Source organism: Canis aureus, chromosome 17, assembly GCF_053574225.1.
Source record: "Canis aureus isolate CA01 chromosome 17, VMU_Caureus_v.1.0, whole genome shotgun sequence".
Taxonomy (NCBI): domain Eukaryota; kingdom Metazoa; phylum Chordata; class Mammalia; order Carnivora; family Canidae; genus Canis; species Canis aureus.
The window spans coordinates 56,457,660-56,471,665 of record NC_135627.1 but is presented as its reverse complement, the minus strand read 5'-3'; the positions used below and the strand labels follow the sequence as shown (position 1 = coordinate 56,471,665).

At 46.0% G+C, this 14,006-nt stretch overlaps 1 protein-coding gene across 3 annotated transcripts in view; it reads left to right on the top strand.

The window, feature by feature from the left end:
- Positions 1 to 14,006, top strand: part of LCP1 (lymphocyte cytosolic protein 1) — a 106,065-nt gene that overhangs the window by 48,738 nt on the left and 43,321 nt on the right. For 2 of the 3 annotated variants that reach the window (XM_077855673.1, XM_077855676.1), the window contains exons 2-3: positions 1,815 to 1,878; positions 3,785 to 3,895. The gene's annotated coding sequence lies outside the window, so the exon portion shown is untranslated. Of the gene's footprint in view, positions 1 to 1,814; positions 1,879 to 3,499; positions 3,623 to 3,784; positions 3,896 to 14,006 lie in introns of those variants that run through there. The other variant, XM_077855674.1, reaches the window with a different exon arrangement.

Below are 14,006 nucleotides of genomic sequence, written 5' to 3'. Positions count from 1 at the left end.
CTGGGTTAGTGCTGTGTGTTCCCACTGGCACTTTGCTTGTCACCTCAGGGTTCTGAGTACGTCTTGCCTCTTCGCTTGTCTGTGTCCTTGACTACAGAGGGCATTCTAGAAAGGCAGGGATTGTGCCCATCTAATTGAGTTTCATTCCCTACCCATCAAAAATGGGGGCAATGGGGGCACCTGGGTGGCTCAGTGGTTGAGCATCTGCCTTTGGTTCAGGTCATGACCCCAGGATCCCAGGATCTAGTCTCACGTTGGGCTCCCTGCATGGAGCCTGCTTCTCCCTCTGCCTGTGTCTCTGCCTCTCTCTCTGTGTCTCTCAGGAATAAATAAATAAAACCTTTAAAAAAAAATATGGTGGCAATGGACGAAAGTGGAGGTGTTTTTCCCTTGTCCCGATCCCACAGTGCACGAAGGAGAAGTGAAGGGAGTATAAGAGATTAAAGACACCCGAAAAACATGCAGTCATTGATGGAGCAAGGTATTTCGGGAAATATAAGATAAAAGGATTAGGATTAAAAGGAACAATTGGCCTTGAGGAAACAGAACACCTCTGCCTTTAAAGATGGAACGAGGAAGAAAAAAAAGGGAGGGCTGCAGCCCGGGTGGCTCAGTGGTTTAGCATCTGCCTTCAGCCCAGGGCGTGATCCTGAAGACCTGGGATCGAGTCCCATGTCGGGCTCCCTGCCTTGTGTCTCTGCCTCTCTCTCTCTCTCTCTCTCTCTCTCTCTCTGTGTGTGTCTCTATGAATAAGTAAGCAAAATCTTAAAAAGAAAAAAAAGATGGAACGAGGAGGAAAGGGTGGATCTTGTGAGTGTGTAGGAGGCCGGATGACTTGGATCATCTCAGTAAATAAGGGCCGAGAAAGGATGCAGGGAGACTGAGGCAAGAGGAGAGTTTGGAACAAGCATCTAACTTTGGGGGTCTGTGAGCTCCCTAATGTAATACCATGAACCCAGAAAGACCATCGCACACAAAGTTAGGCATCTAACTTCGGAGGGCGGGAGCCCCCAGGCTGGTCATCCCTGCTCTCAGGAACTGATGAAATCGAATAAAGATATCAGAGGTAGCGTGGAGGCCAAGCAGCTTGGATTGTCTGTGTGGCTCTCCTCAGCAGCCTCCAGGGTCAGGAGAGGGCCGGCTGGTGTGGACGCGGCCTTCTGAGCAGCCTGGGTTGGGGGGATGGCAAAGCACAGGCCGGGGAAGGCAGTGGAGGCTGGTGGGGGGGGGGCGTGGGGGAGGTGCTCCCTGGGTGCCAGCCATCAGAGGTGCACGGTCTGTGGAGAACAGAATGTTAGTAGGGCCGAAAGTCCGCTTCCTGCCCACCCCCAGATGCCCAAGCAGCCCCAACCACCGGTATCTGGGTAGAGCCCCCCCAGAGCAGGGGTTGTACCTACAGAGAGGCCCCCCGAGGCAGCTAAGGAGCTTCAGACATGGGGAGCAGGCCAGGATGTGGGCGAGGTGCCCGTGGGGGGCCGAGGAGAGGCCAGAGCTGCTCTGGGGCCCCCGCAGAAGAAGCCTCTTCCACCCGGGCGGCACAGTGGCACGATCCAGTGGCTTTCATCTTCTAGAAGCATCCAGAATCGCCCTCCTGACGGCTCGCCTTCGCCCACACGAGTTCCACCGTCCTCCCGCGTCAGCTCTGCTCACACCCGCCCCTGCCTCCGTGTCCCACAGGCCCTGTCACCCCCTCCTGGCAGGTGGCATCGGTCCACGCACGAGTTGGCCTGCCCCAGAGCAGGGGGTGTACCTACAGAGAGGCCCCGGGAGGCTGGTCGAGCCAGTGCTCAAGTGTGTCTTACTGTCCCTCGCAGGTCCTCGGATCCCCGACGGCCGGGCGCCCGGAGACCCGGGATGCTGGTCCTCTCCTCCTCCCAGGTAAACACAAGGAGCCCCTGTCCCCTTCGTGGTATGTTACTGCTGGGTCTGCGGGCCCGTCGTCAGGCCAACCGGGGTGCGAGCCCAACCGGGGAGCTCCCGTGTCACAGGTTCTCATCCTCACACCGTCAGGACACCAGTGGCGGGTGGTGACTGTTCCCACCAGTGTGCAAACCCCCCACATTCGGCTCCTCTGTGGTGTGACCGCCCCTGTCCCAGTGATGCCCGGGTGGGGTTTCTTTGGGGGGTCCCAAAAGAACTTAGGCGCCTCTGCAAACCCCTCTGCCTAGCTACTACTCTGGCTACGCAGTGGAGACAACAGGGTCTGACTCACCCTCTCCGTCTTCCGTGGGAGTCACAAGACGCCTGAGAGTCCTCTGGAGGTGAGCCACTTCTAGAAAGGACGGAATCTCCACCACCTCTGGCCCGTGACTCCATCCACCCTCTCCTCCAACATGACCTCTGTGTGGCTCTGCCCAAGGAGCCCCCAGACCCCCACTGGCCAATGACGTAGATACATCAGAAATATCTTGGTTTAACATTTGAGGTCAGAGGCAGGCACTTTCTAGGGCAGAAATCAAAGAAGCACAAGGGCAGCTCCCCAACCATGGCACCTGCCTCACTGGGGGTTCCGGGCCCTTGCCACTACAGAAGCAGATAGAATGATCCAGCGTTGTCAACGTAGCATCAGGTCGAAGTGCAGCCATAGGCCCTGGTTCCTCAATAGCTGGCGGCTGGAGCCACACACGGTTTGGGGACAATCTGGAGACTATGCTTAAAGTCTAGTTAACATTACTGACCCATCTTCACAGCCCCCGTGGGGCCATGAGCCCTTGAGCACTTCCTTTCAAAAATGGGAATTTGTTGTCAGGACAAGCATCCAGGGTCTAGACCAGAGCTTGTGCAGAGCTGGGGTTTGTTCCCTTTGCTTATTTTATTTATTTTATTTTATTTTATTTTATTATTATTTTATTTTATTATTATTTTATTTATTCATGAGAGACAGAGAGAGAGAGAGAGAGACAGGCAGAGGGAGACGCAGGCTCCATGCAGGAGGCCCAACGTGGGACCCCATCCCAGGACCCCGGGGTCACACCCTGAGCTGAAGGCAGATGCTCAACTGCTGAGCCCCCCAGGCGTCCCCCCTTCTCTGATTTTATAAAACGGGCACTCCAAAACCCCAATGTAGCCTGCATGAGGGCGGTTACTGCCCATTTACCGGTAGCCGCGGCCCGCGTGCTCCACCTGGGCTCGGTATAGGAAGCACCTGAATAATTGAAATCTCTAATTGGGTTAAAGAGATCCTTAGCACATAGACGTTCTATAAATAAAAGAATGAGTGAATAATATAGTGGCTTTCCTTTGTGTAGGCCCTTCCCCCTCAGGAGACCCCGTCGTGGTGTTGGCTCCAATGAGACCATTGTGCGGGGACACTGGGGACAGGCCGGGTTGGGTTTCGGGCCGGGGCGGGGCCTTCCCAAGGAAATCCCTGTTAGTCCGTGTCAGGTGCGTGTGCCAGCGTCCCCCTGGCCTGTGCACCAGCCTCCCTCCTCGTGCTTGGCCTCGCCGTCGGTGGCCAGAGGCTGGGCCTTGCGTGTGCAGCCAGGGGGGCACGTGGGGAAGGGTGGCGGGCGACCTCGCCCTGCTATCTGAAATCAGGAAGGTTCCAGGAGCCCGGAGCCCGGGCGACACAGCTGGAGGAGGAAGGGAAGGAGACAGAAAAATGCTTTCTAAAGAGGAAGTGGTAAGGAGCTTCTGAATTTCAGCTTGACCTGTGCTGTCAGGTGATTCCTGTGGGGGAGGAGACACAAAAGAAAGAAAGAAAAGAAAAAAAAAAAAAGTTAGGTAAAATGTCCTTATAAAGACAAAATCTATTTCTTTCCTGGCTGATGATTTGTCATTCTAGTCACTTCCTGCCTTGTGACCGCACGGCCGGCGTTGACAGTTGTTCTGCAGATCCGAGAGGAGGGGGTTTCTGGTCACACGCCAGTACCACTGAGGACAGTTTTTCTACAAGGTGAGTTTTCCTGGTGTCCTTTGGTCACTTCTTGGGGCTTAGGATGTGTTTTGTTGGTTGGGCGCCTCTGGTTCTGTGGGTTGAGCCTTTCGGGGCGTCCGAGCACCTGTCACCCGAGCCCTGGGTGAGCCACGCTGCACCTACCCCCTGTGGCTGTCCAGAGTGGGACTCCTCAGTTCTCTGGGTGGCTTCCTCTCCGGTCACCCACAGTTATCACCCTCCACCCAGAACAATGATTCTTTTTTGTTGCTGTTGTCTTTTCCCTTTCAAACAGAACCGTGTTTTGATTTATTTCTCTTGCCTCAGTTCAGGGAGGTGATTTACTGTGATTTTATCTGCCTTAAAATGTTTTCAGGAAAGTGCATATTATTGATCATGTAGACTGTGCTGCTCATTGGCCTAGTGGGAGTAGTTTAATTTTAGCTCTGTGGTTCGGTTTTTCTAAAAAGTGTCTTTACGGTACCGGAGTGGATGTATTAACATCTTGAGTCATATGGTACTGAGTGTGTTCACTGTTTTTTTTTTTTTTTTTTTTTTTTTGGTGATTTTGGCACCAACGGTTTTTAACGGGTGTGTTTAATAACCACAAAGAATCCGAGGGACCTCTTCTTCATTTATTCTGGAAAAATGAAAGCAATTTGTGTTACTTAGTTGTACAGGTTTTTGCAGAATTGTCTGAACTAGCGGTTAGGCTTAGGACCAAACAGATGACCGTTCAAGTCTGGATGAAAGGCTTCTGTCTACAGGAGGAATTCTGATGGAGTTGATATAGGATATTTGCTCCAGAAGCTCTGTTGAAACGTAGACTTTGGATCTTGTAGCATCAACCTTCATTTAATTATCACTACTCAACAGCACTAAGACCCACCGACAGATGATAAACATAAAAAGCCATTTGGGCTGGATGGAGATGGATTAATTTATCAGGATGCTTATCAACCCCCCCCCCTTTTTTTTTCTTATTCAGTGTAGCGGCTTTTAAAGTTCTAAAGTTATTTCCTCGGGACAAATTTGAAACCAAAAAAAAGTCAGCAATGGTGGTTTTGTTCGCCATATCTGAATTTTGAATTTACATAAATTGATCATAACTGGTTTCTCTTAAATAAAGGTTTTTCAAAGAACATCTGCACAGGTAAATTTGAAAAGAATTAGTGCATGTGCCTGTAAATGTGAATTTCTGAAAGTTGCAAAATGTGGCCATCGATACTGCTTCCCACACATCTTTCCTGAATGGTTTTAAACTAGCAAGAATGTGGAACTGGGGGAGGAGGACCTGAATCCCAGAAAAGAACCAATTTAAAACTGCTCTGTCTTATTTCCAGTAAAAATCAGTGAGAATAAAATAAGTTAAACTGTGAAGGTATGTCAGTCGGTATTTCCTGTACTTTGGGAGGAAATGCAACGGGCTATGAAAAAGTTAATTCAAAACAGAAAAAAAAAAGTCTCTTGATTTAAATCAAGTTTAGACTGTTAATGTGTCCACGTGATATGTTATCAAATATCCATTTCTCTTCATTCTAGCTACCCCAGCCCCCCACCACCTCCCCCAGTAACATCAGGGGAAAATCTTCCGGGTCTTGCCCCCTCAACAAGACTTTTCATTAGCTATCTCAGGGATGCTTTTCTTGGTCACATTTTATTTTTTTTTAATATTTTATTTATTTATTCATGAGAGACACAGAGAAAGGCAGAGACACAGGCAGAGGGAGAAGCAGGCTCCCTGCAGGGAGCCCGATTGAGACTTGATCCCGGGACTCCAGGATCATGCCCTGGGCTGAAGGCAGGCGCTAAACCGCTGAGCCACCCGGGTGTCCTCTTGGTCACATTTTAAATTTTGTCTCCTTTAGTCTATAAAGGGGAGTATGCCTTGAAACAATCGGCAAATTGGGAAACAACGTATTTCAATATCATTTATATTTTTTTTTCTGATACCTTTGAAGAAGGGGAGCCCAACAATTCAAGTCTCATTCAAATAATCCCTACTTAAAGAGGACAAGTAATAATAATAATATTATTATATCGTAATACTTATACATACTTACAATGTGCAGCCAACTCTTTAATGAATTATCTCACGTAATCCTCTTAACTGCCCTTAGACCTGAGGCGTGGGCTCACTGTGGAAAGAACTGGCCAAAGGTCACTGGGCTTTTGGGGGGTCGAGGGAGGGTAGAAAACCAGCTCCATGTTGCTTCTCTATAAGCAACTGTCTGTTCCAGATCCCCTCTTCCTCACCAGCATATTTTTCCCAGACGTAGGTCTTTAGAGGCTTTTGCTTCTGAAGCTGACTGAAGAGATCTTGGCACTCGTAATTTTAAGGGAGGGAGTGGGAGAAAGAAAGCAAGAAAGAAAGAGCAGAAAAAAATTTGCAATGAACCCAGAAGCATTTTTGTCTTTATAAGTAAGAAATATCATTGTGGGTTTCATATAATAATAGAATGAAGAAGTCTTCTCTTTTAATTAATGTATTATTTTACTAAAGAACTGTGTGCAGTACAGACTGGCCTCAACCACTTCCCCAACCTTGCTTCTTGTCACTTCCTTCTGCTCTGCCTCTCCGCCATCCTCTCTCGGCCACGTTCTGGGTGTACAAGACCACAGGCTGCCAGAAAGTTCCGTGTTCTTTCACCTCTTTTTGCTCCAACTCTTGCTCCAATTGCTTTCTTTGGTTGATGAAATGTACAGTCAATTTTCAAGGCTCACTTCAAGAAATGTGTCCCTTTTTGGGGTCTTCCTGACTGGGCCCCCCTTCCTTGTCCCCGCTAACGGTTTCTTCTGTGTGTATCTGCTTTGATCTTAGAGTGAGCAAAGCGGTGATCATACTGTTTTAGTGTCAAGTCCTTGTTTGCTGGCAGCCTGAGCTCTTTTTCTAGCTCTGCTAGCGCATGGCATTGCGCGGTGACATTGATTGAATTGAAAATTTGTCACAAGTATTTTCTCTCGGCTCCTTAGATAGGCACCTAAGTCTCGTCTTTGACGTCACTTATTCACTTAATATTTACTGAATTCCCTCAGTGACTGCCGTGGAAGCAGCTACGGTAATCATGTAATATTTTACATTCAACCATGCTTCCTCTTTGCCAAAACGTGATTCTTCGTTTTAGCCTCAAAACACTAAATGGACATTGAGCTCAAGGTGTTTAAGAGGTTGTCCAATGATATAACAAACAGACAAAATTATAATCTTGTTGTTTTAGTCTAAAAACATGCTTTGAGATACAACTTCACTATCTTTATCAAAACTCTTGCCCCTGATAATGGGCTTCTTTGATGACAGAGAACCCAGGAACAGATATCATTAACTTTGGCTTAATTACTTTGGATTATTCTAGAAAGTTCTTCAGTCAACTTCTCCTTGTTACTTATGGAATAAAGGCCCTTTCTGTGTATAGGAGAGAGGGCAAACACAATTTTATATCGGTCTAGGTGAAATAAAATTAAGGAAATTGCTCACAAGATTATATATATATATTTTTTAATATTTTATTTATTTATTCATGAGAGACACAGAGAGAGAGAGGCAGAGACGCAGGCAGAGGGAGAAGCAGGCTCCATGCAGGGAGCCCGACATGGGACTCGACCCTGGGTCTTCAGGATCATGCCCTGGGCCGAACACAGGCGGCAAATCACTGAGCCATCCAGGGATCCCTCACAAGATTATATTAACGAAGAGTCACAATTTATAGAATAAGATTGTGAAGGCATTGGTCTTAATGACTAACAGCAGATTTTATAGCAAAGTGACATTATTTATTTAGTCTAATGGTCTCTAGGATTTTTTTATCGGTTAGTTTCCCAGCCTGTTGAAATCATCAACTGAAATAATGCCATGTCCTCTGCATATTGAACCCTGCGGGCATAAAAATTAGAATTAAGAGCCCCCACAAAATATAAAAATAACCAGTATCAGCAGATTCCAAGAGTTTCTATTTCCTTATTTTGGCCAGATGGCAATGCACTTAAATCGAAAGTGTTCGTGTTTCGGGCCACCTGTGTGCTCAGTCGGTTAAGCACCCGACTCTTGATTTGAGCAGAGGTTGTGCTCTCCGGCTGGTGGGATCCAAGGCCATGGGCTCCCTGCTCAGTGGGGAGTCTGCTTGGAATTCTCTCCCTCTGTCCACTCACCCTCTTGTACTCGTTCTCTAAAATAAATAGATAAATCTTAAAAAAAAAAAAAAAGTTGAAAAAAAAAAAGTTTCAAAAGTTGAAAAAAAAAAAAGTTGAAAAAAAAAGTTAAAAGTTTTTAAGCTTAAAAAAAAAAAAAAAAAACGGGATCCCTGGGTGGCGCAGTGGTTTGGCGCCTGCCTTTGGCCCAGGGCGCGGTCCTGGAGACCCGGGATCGAATCCCACATCGGGCTCCCGGTGCATGGAGCCTGCTTCTCCCTCTGCCTGTGTCTCTGCCTCTCTCTCTCTTTCTCTCTCTCTGTGACTATCATAAATAAATAAAAATTAAAAAAAAAAAAACCTGTTTCACAGTTTTCATTTTGAAGTTCTGAAGAGTTGCCACCAGATTAGATATCCACATTCGGGGTGGGGGGGGCTCCCTACAGCTGCTGCAAACACGGGGCTGCCCAGATGGCATCAGTTCCCTCCCTGAGTCAACTTCCTTAAGCTATCCACTGTCCCCATTGTTTTGGTTTGCCAGTTTCAGTGATTACACCAGTCTTCCCAGTAATTTCATCATCTCTCCATCTTGTAAGACACAGTGAGCAGTAGTGGGCTGGGGGTTGTGCGTGAAAGAATTTCAACCTCTCACCGTAAGAATAAGAGCTAATGCTTACGGACTATTCACTGAGACCAAGTATTTCCCTCAGTGCTTTTAACCATAGTGATGCATTTAGTCATCACTATGGTCTTGTGAGGTCGTTCCTGGTGTTATCTTCGTATATGAAGACAAGTGAATCCACTCAAACATTTTATCAGTCTTAATTTTCAACAGTTGAGTCAGTTTTGGGTAACTGCTGAGTTCCAGGAGGAGTAATTCTCTCCTGGAATAATGAGCAGACTGTGGTGCTTATGTGTACCTAAACTCTTGAGTTGAACTCAAATAATCATCATTTATCCCAAATAAATCCCCATCTATATTATAATTACTTTTTTCAAAGAGATTTCTTCTTCTTTGTCTTCATCTGTCATCATTATCATCATCATCATCATCAGTATTTACCCAGCACCTCTGTGCACTTGAGTATTTAGTTTTTACCAATTTATAGATCTCTGCATGGGTCACAAACCATGATTTCTATCCTCCAAAGCTTTGAAAAGTCCTCAGCCTTCGAAGGTGGGAATACTTTTATTCAAACGGTGTTCACACTTTCTGTCGGGACTGATGGACACAAATAAATGAAATAATTGATGTACCCATAATTATACAGTCATGGCCCAATATAGGCGTGCTGCAGACTGTGAAAGGATGAAAGATTGTTTGAATTGTGAGTTGAAAAATAGAGGAGGAAAAAGTGACCCATTTACCAGGTTAAAATAAGTTTTGGTTGACTTCAGAGCCACACCTGTGCATCAGCCCTGTTTATAAGTTGAAAGGCTTGTTTCTCAAATATGGTCATTAGTTTTTGTTTTGTTTTGTTTTGTTTTGTTTTTTCTAGGGGAGAGAAAAGCTAAAATGTTAAGTTAAGGAACTAGCAAAGCCACAGTACTGTGGTCGTAGCCTTGCTTCTTGATTGAGTCCAGCACCAGTTACATGACTGATAGATGCCGTCTATCTTGTCTCTCTGTCTCTGTCTCTGTCTCTGTCTCACACACACACATACAGACATCTTCCCGAGTGACTGAGCTAAAGTGGAAAAGAGATTATGTTCTCCACAAGCAGAAAAGCCAAGACACCAAATTCTGCAGGCAAATTAATTATGCATGTGAATTGCAATCTCCTGGATAATTTGTTTTCTTTTTTTTTTTTTCTCTCTCTGGTTGTCCTTTCAAGAGGGAAGTGAATTCATGAAATAATTACTTTACATTTAAACTAAGCCTGCATTTCGATCCCTCAGCTGGATACTCAGCACCCAGCTTAACGTAAGCTGGGTATCCAAATATATGAAGTAGAGATGCACCAATGCATTTGTATAAAATTTACATCTTCTTCCTTTTGCCATTCCTCAGGCAAAATTTAGAATTCTGATTGCATCTTTGGTAACACCTGGTGCAACGTCTTACAGTGTGGATCCTCTACACCTCCCTGACATCATCAGCTCAGGGGCATTTTCACCCAGGAGGGTCCTTAAGGAGAAACATAACACGTGCAAAGTGGAAGTCAGGACACAGCGACATCTATGCTGTTAGGTGCTACTGAGCCCCCTTCCTTCATCTAAAAATGTGCAATGAACTTTCCCTCTCATTGTCCAGTGCTTTATAAACATTAAAACAATTTTCCCTTTGGAAAGATAGAACACGATGGTCACCTTTGAGAAATTTTTCAGATTTTTTTTCCTTCCTTCCTTGTCTTTTTTTTTTTTTCTCCTTGTCTTTCAAATTAAGATTCTTTCTATCAAAATATACTGTCCTACGACTCCAGAGAAAGGCAATGGCTGTACTTCGTTTGTCTGGTGATCCTGTACAACGCAGGGAGTATGTGATGTATTCAGCATGGTATATAATGTTAGTTTTTTAAACTTTGTGAGTCTGTCGTTTCTGTGCATGAAACATGGTACAGTACACAGAGGGAGAGTACATTTGGATCCATTTTCTAGCCTCGTACTAAGTGTGGTGCCTGAGTGGGTCTAGTTTCTTCTTCTGTATGATAGGGGAAAGTACTGTTTCCTCCGTCTGTTCTTGGGCTCGTTTTCCTTTTCCCTTTCCCCCAGCATCAGCTCTAGGGCGCGCTTCGCTCTGCTACACAGCATCACGACGAGCTGACCCAGCCTTTGCTATTTAGTAGGCATCGTGCTACACACCTGACCTATATCTACTCTTACATTTCCACATCAGTGCTGAACTATAAGGTTGATGTGTTCACATTCTTATAACTGATGACCAAACTGAGGTCTGGGGAAGGTTACATCCGAGGTCCCAGAACCAGTAAGTGCCAGAACCAAGATTTGCACCCTGCTTATTTTCCATTTTATTTTTTTAAATTTCTTAAAAAGATTTTATTTGGGGATCCCTGGGTAGCTCAGCGGTTTAGCGCCTGCCTTTCACCCAGGGCGTGATGCTGGAGTCCCTGGATCGAGTCCCACGTCAGGCTCCCTGCATGGAGCCTGCTTCTCCCTCTGCCTGTGTCTCTGCCTCTCTCTCTCTCTCTATCTCTATCATGAATAAATAAATAAAATCTTTAAAAAAAAGATTTTATTTATTTGACAGAGAGAGAGAGAACAAATGGGGAGCAGGCACAGGGAAAGAGAGAAGCAGACTCCTCGCAGAGCTGAGAACTTGGTGCAGTGCTCGATACCAGGACCCTGGCATCACGACACTGAGCTTAACCATCTGAGCCACCCAGGTGCCCCTCTTTCCCATTTTATATTCACAGTTTCTTAAAGGTGTTTTAGAATTTTGACCAAAGAAATGTTATCGCATATCCCATTGTAAATTGCTCCTGGGAAATATATGCCAAGCAAACTGTGGCTTCCAAAAGAGTGAAGATAAGTATAGCCCATCAAATGAATACAACTTTCCTGCCTCTGTGTTATGTTAGTCCTCTCTTTTTATTTTATTTTATTTTTTTTATTTTTTTTATGAGAAGGAGCTTGTCATTAGAGATTCTAGAACAACTACCCCAAGGAGCCTATAGAAAATGAGGTCATATTATTAAGAATAAATAGAAGCTTCTGTTGTGATTGCTAATATACAGATGTGGGCTGCTTATTGTCTCAGTATTTTCCCAACTCCAACATTAATAGAGAAAATGCCTGGAGAATGAGGGAGCGCACAGCCAATACAGGTAGAGGCCAGGCTGACTGAATCAGTCCCTAGGAGCCGGTGTACCTGACAACCGGGGGGTCATCGGCCGGTGGTCCTTCTCACACATCCCCATCGGTCTCATTTCTTTTTGTGACTCATGGTGGATGTGGTCAGGCTTTTCTTAAGATTGCTGTACGTTTGCCTCCTCTGGCCACACTTCCTCAACTGTTAGAAGGTACTTTCCACCATCAGTATTTCAGAGGCGGCTAAGCCCAGAGGCCCTTGACCACCCAACCTGACATCAGCCAACACCAGTGCTGTCGGCTTCTCATCTGTGGCATCTGTCGCTACTGCCAATACCTTTTGGAACTGACTTCGAGGACTCTGGGTGAGAAATGTGGTAAAAGAGCCCAAACAAGACAAGCTAAGAACATTATGACCACAGATGTGAAATCTAGATTCATACACACACACACATATAACATACACACAGCTAAGTGTGGACTTTAAGTGGTGACTCTACATGGCCTTTCATAAAACTTATACTGGAAATTGAGTTTGTCCCCCAAGATCATTTTGTGAAAGTTCTTTTTTCATTGCCCCCTTCTTCTTTCCTTCCTTTGCCAACCACTGTTGTAGACAATCTTTGTTTCATTTGATTCTAACTCAACCCTGTAGAGCGAGCACTATAAATTGTGTTAACTAATATCCCTTTTGTACATATGAAGAAACTGAGGCTCAGAAAACTTAACATGTATAGAAAACACATGGCAAGAAGGGGTTGCATAGAAACTCATCATTTTAGTCACCTGGGTGGCTCAGTGGTTGAGCAGCTGCCTTCAGTTCAGATCGTGATCCTGGGGTCCTGGGATGGAGTCCCGCATTGGGCACCCTGCAGGGAGCCTGCTTCTCCCTCTGCCTGTGTCTCTGCCTCTGTGTGTGTGTGTGTTTCTGGTGACTAAATAGATAAAATCTTAAAAAAAAAAAAAAGAAAAGAAAAAGAAAGAAACGCCTCACTCATTTTTTCACCATACCATGTTGCTTCCTAGTTTATTATAGGTATTCAATTATACATATAATTTCCCAAAGGAAGAAAAGAGCATTTGGATGAGGCTTGTGTGATGCCTGAAATGCCTTTTTGCTGGCTTGGACCAGGAGAAAGGCAGCTTGTGTGGTAGCAATAGGAGTCGCTGTAAACGGTGGAGCCCAGGCCATTCTTGAAAGGCCTGGGAGGAGAAAGCCTACCCCTTGTTTTCCTCTCCATCTACATACTTAAGATATAGAGCACATCTCATGGAATCTGCATCTCAAAGGGTTTTTTAGTTTTAATCTGTTAGGTTGTTTAAATGCTAATTGACTTCTGTTTTTCCCATATCTTGCCAGACCTAACTAGCATCCTGGAGGCTCTACTTCTCTTTTCAGACCAATCACTGACTCACTTTGAGACTTCAGGGAACAATTTCACTTTTCCGGGGCTGCCATTTCCCGTTTTTGCAACACGATCCAGTTCCCTCCACTTTGTGGGGCCGTATTTTCTGGATGGGAGCTGGTGAGAGAAGGAGGAAGCCGCGGCCACACAAACACACCGAAATGGCTTCTGGGTGCAGTCATTTCGTGGCCTGAGGAGGGCAGGGAGTGTTTGCATCACCTAGAGGGAAGTGGTGAGCACTGTGACTGAAGGCAGTGAGGAGAGCCTAGACCACCAAGGTTTTTCTTCTAGAAACAAGAGCTAGTGAGGAAGGCGGCTGTGCTGGCACTCCCCCAAATTCTTCTAGGAGCAGCCTCCTGGGCCAGGCATGCCAACCCCCCCAAAAGTTTCCTCGGTGACCACCTCCTGCTCCATTCTTCTCCCTTTGCAGGACTGGCTCTGTTCTCTTATAGGGTAACCCCACCCCCACCCCATCCATGGTTTCGCTTTCCACAGTTTCAGTGACCTGCAGTCAACTGTGGTCTCGAGAGCAGAATGGCCTCCTTTTGACACTTTCAGAAAGCAAAGGTCAACAGTAGCCCTACCGCTACATCGCTACATCGCCGCACCTACACCGCTCACTCGCCGTGTCCTATCACCTAGGCATCTTATCATCGCACATCCTCACAAAGAAGGAGGGTGAGGTGTTTAGAGAGCGAGGAGACCGTGTTCACTTAACTCCTATTGCAGGACGTTGTCAGAACTGCTCCACCACTAGTCACCATTGGTCTCTGACTGGGCCTGGTTTATAAATTACACTTTATCAGAGTCGGCCGTGGATAAAAGGACAACAGA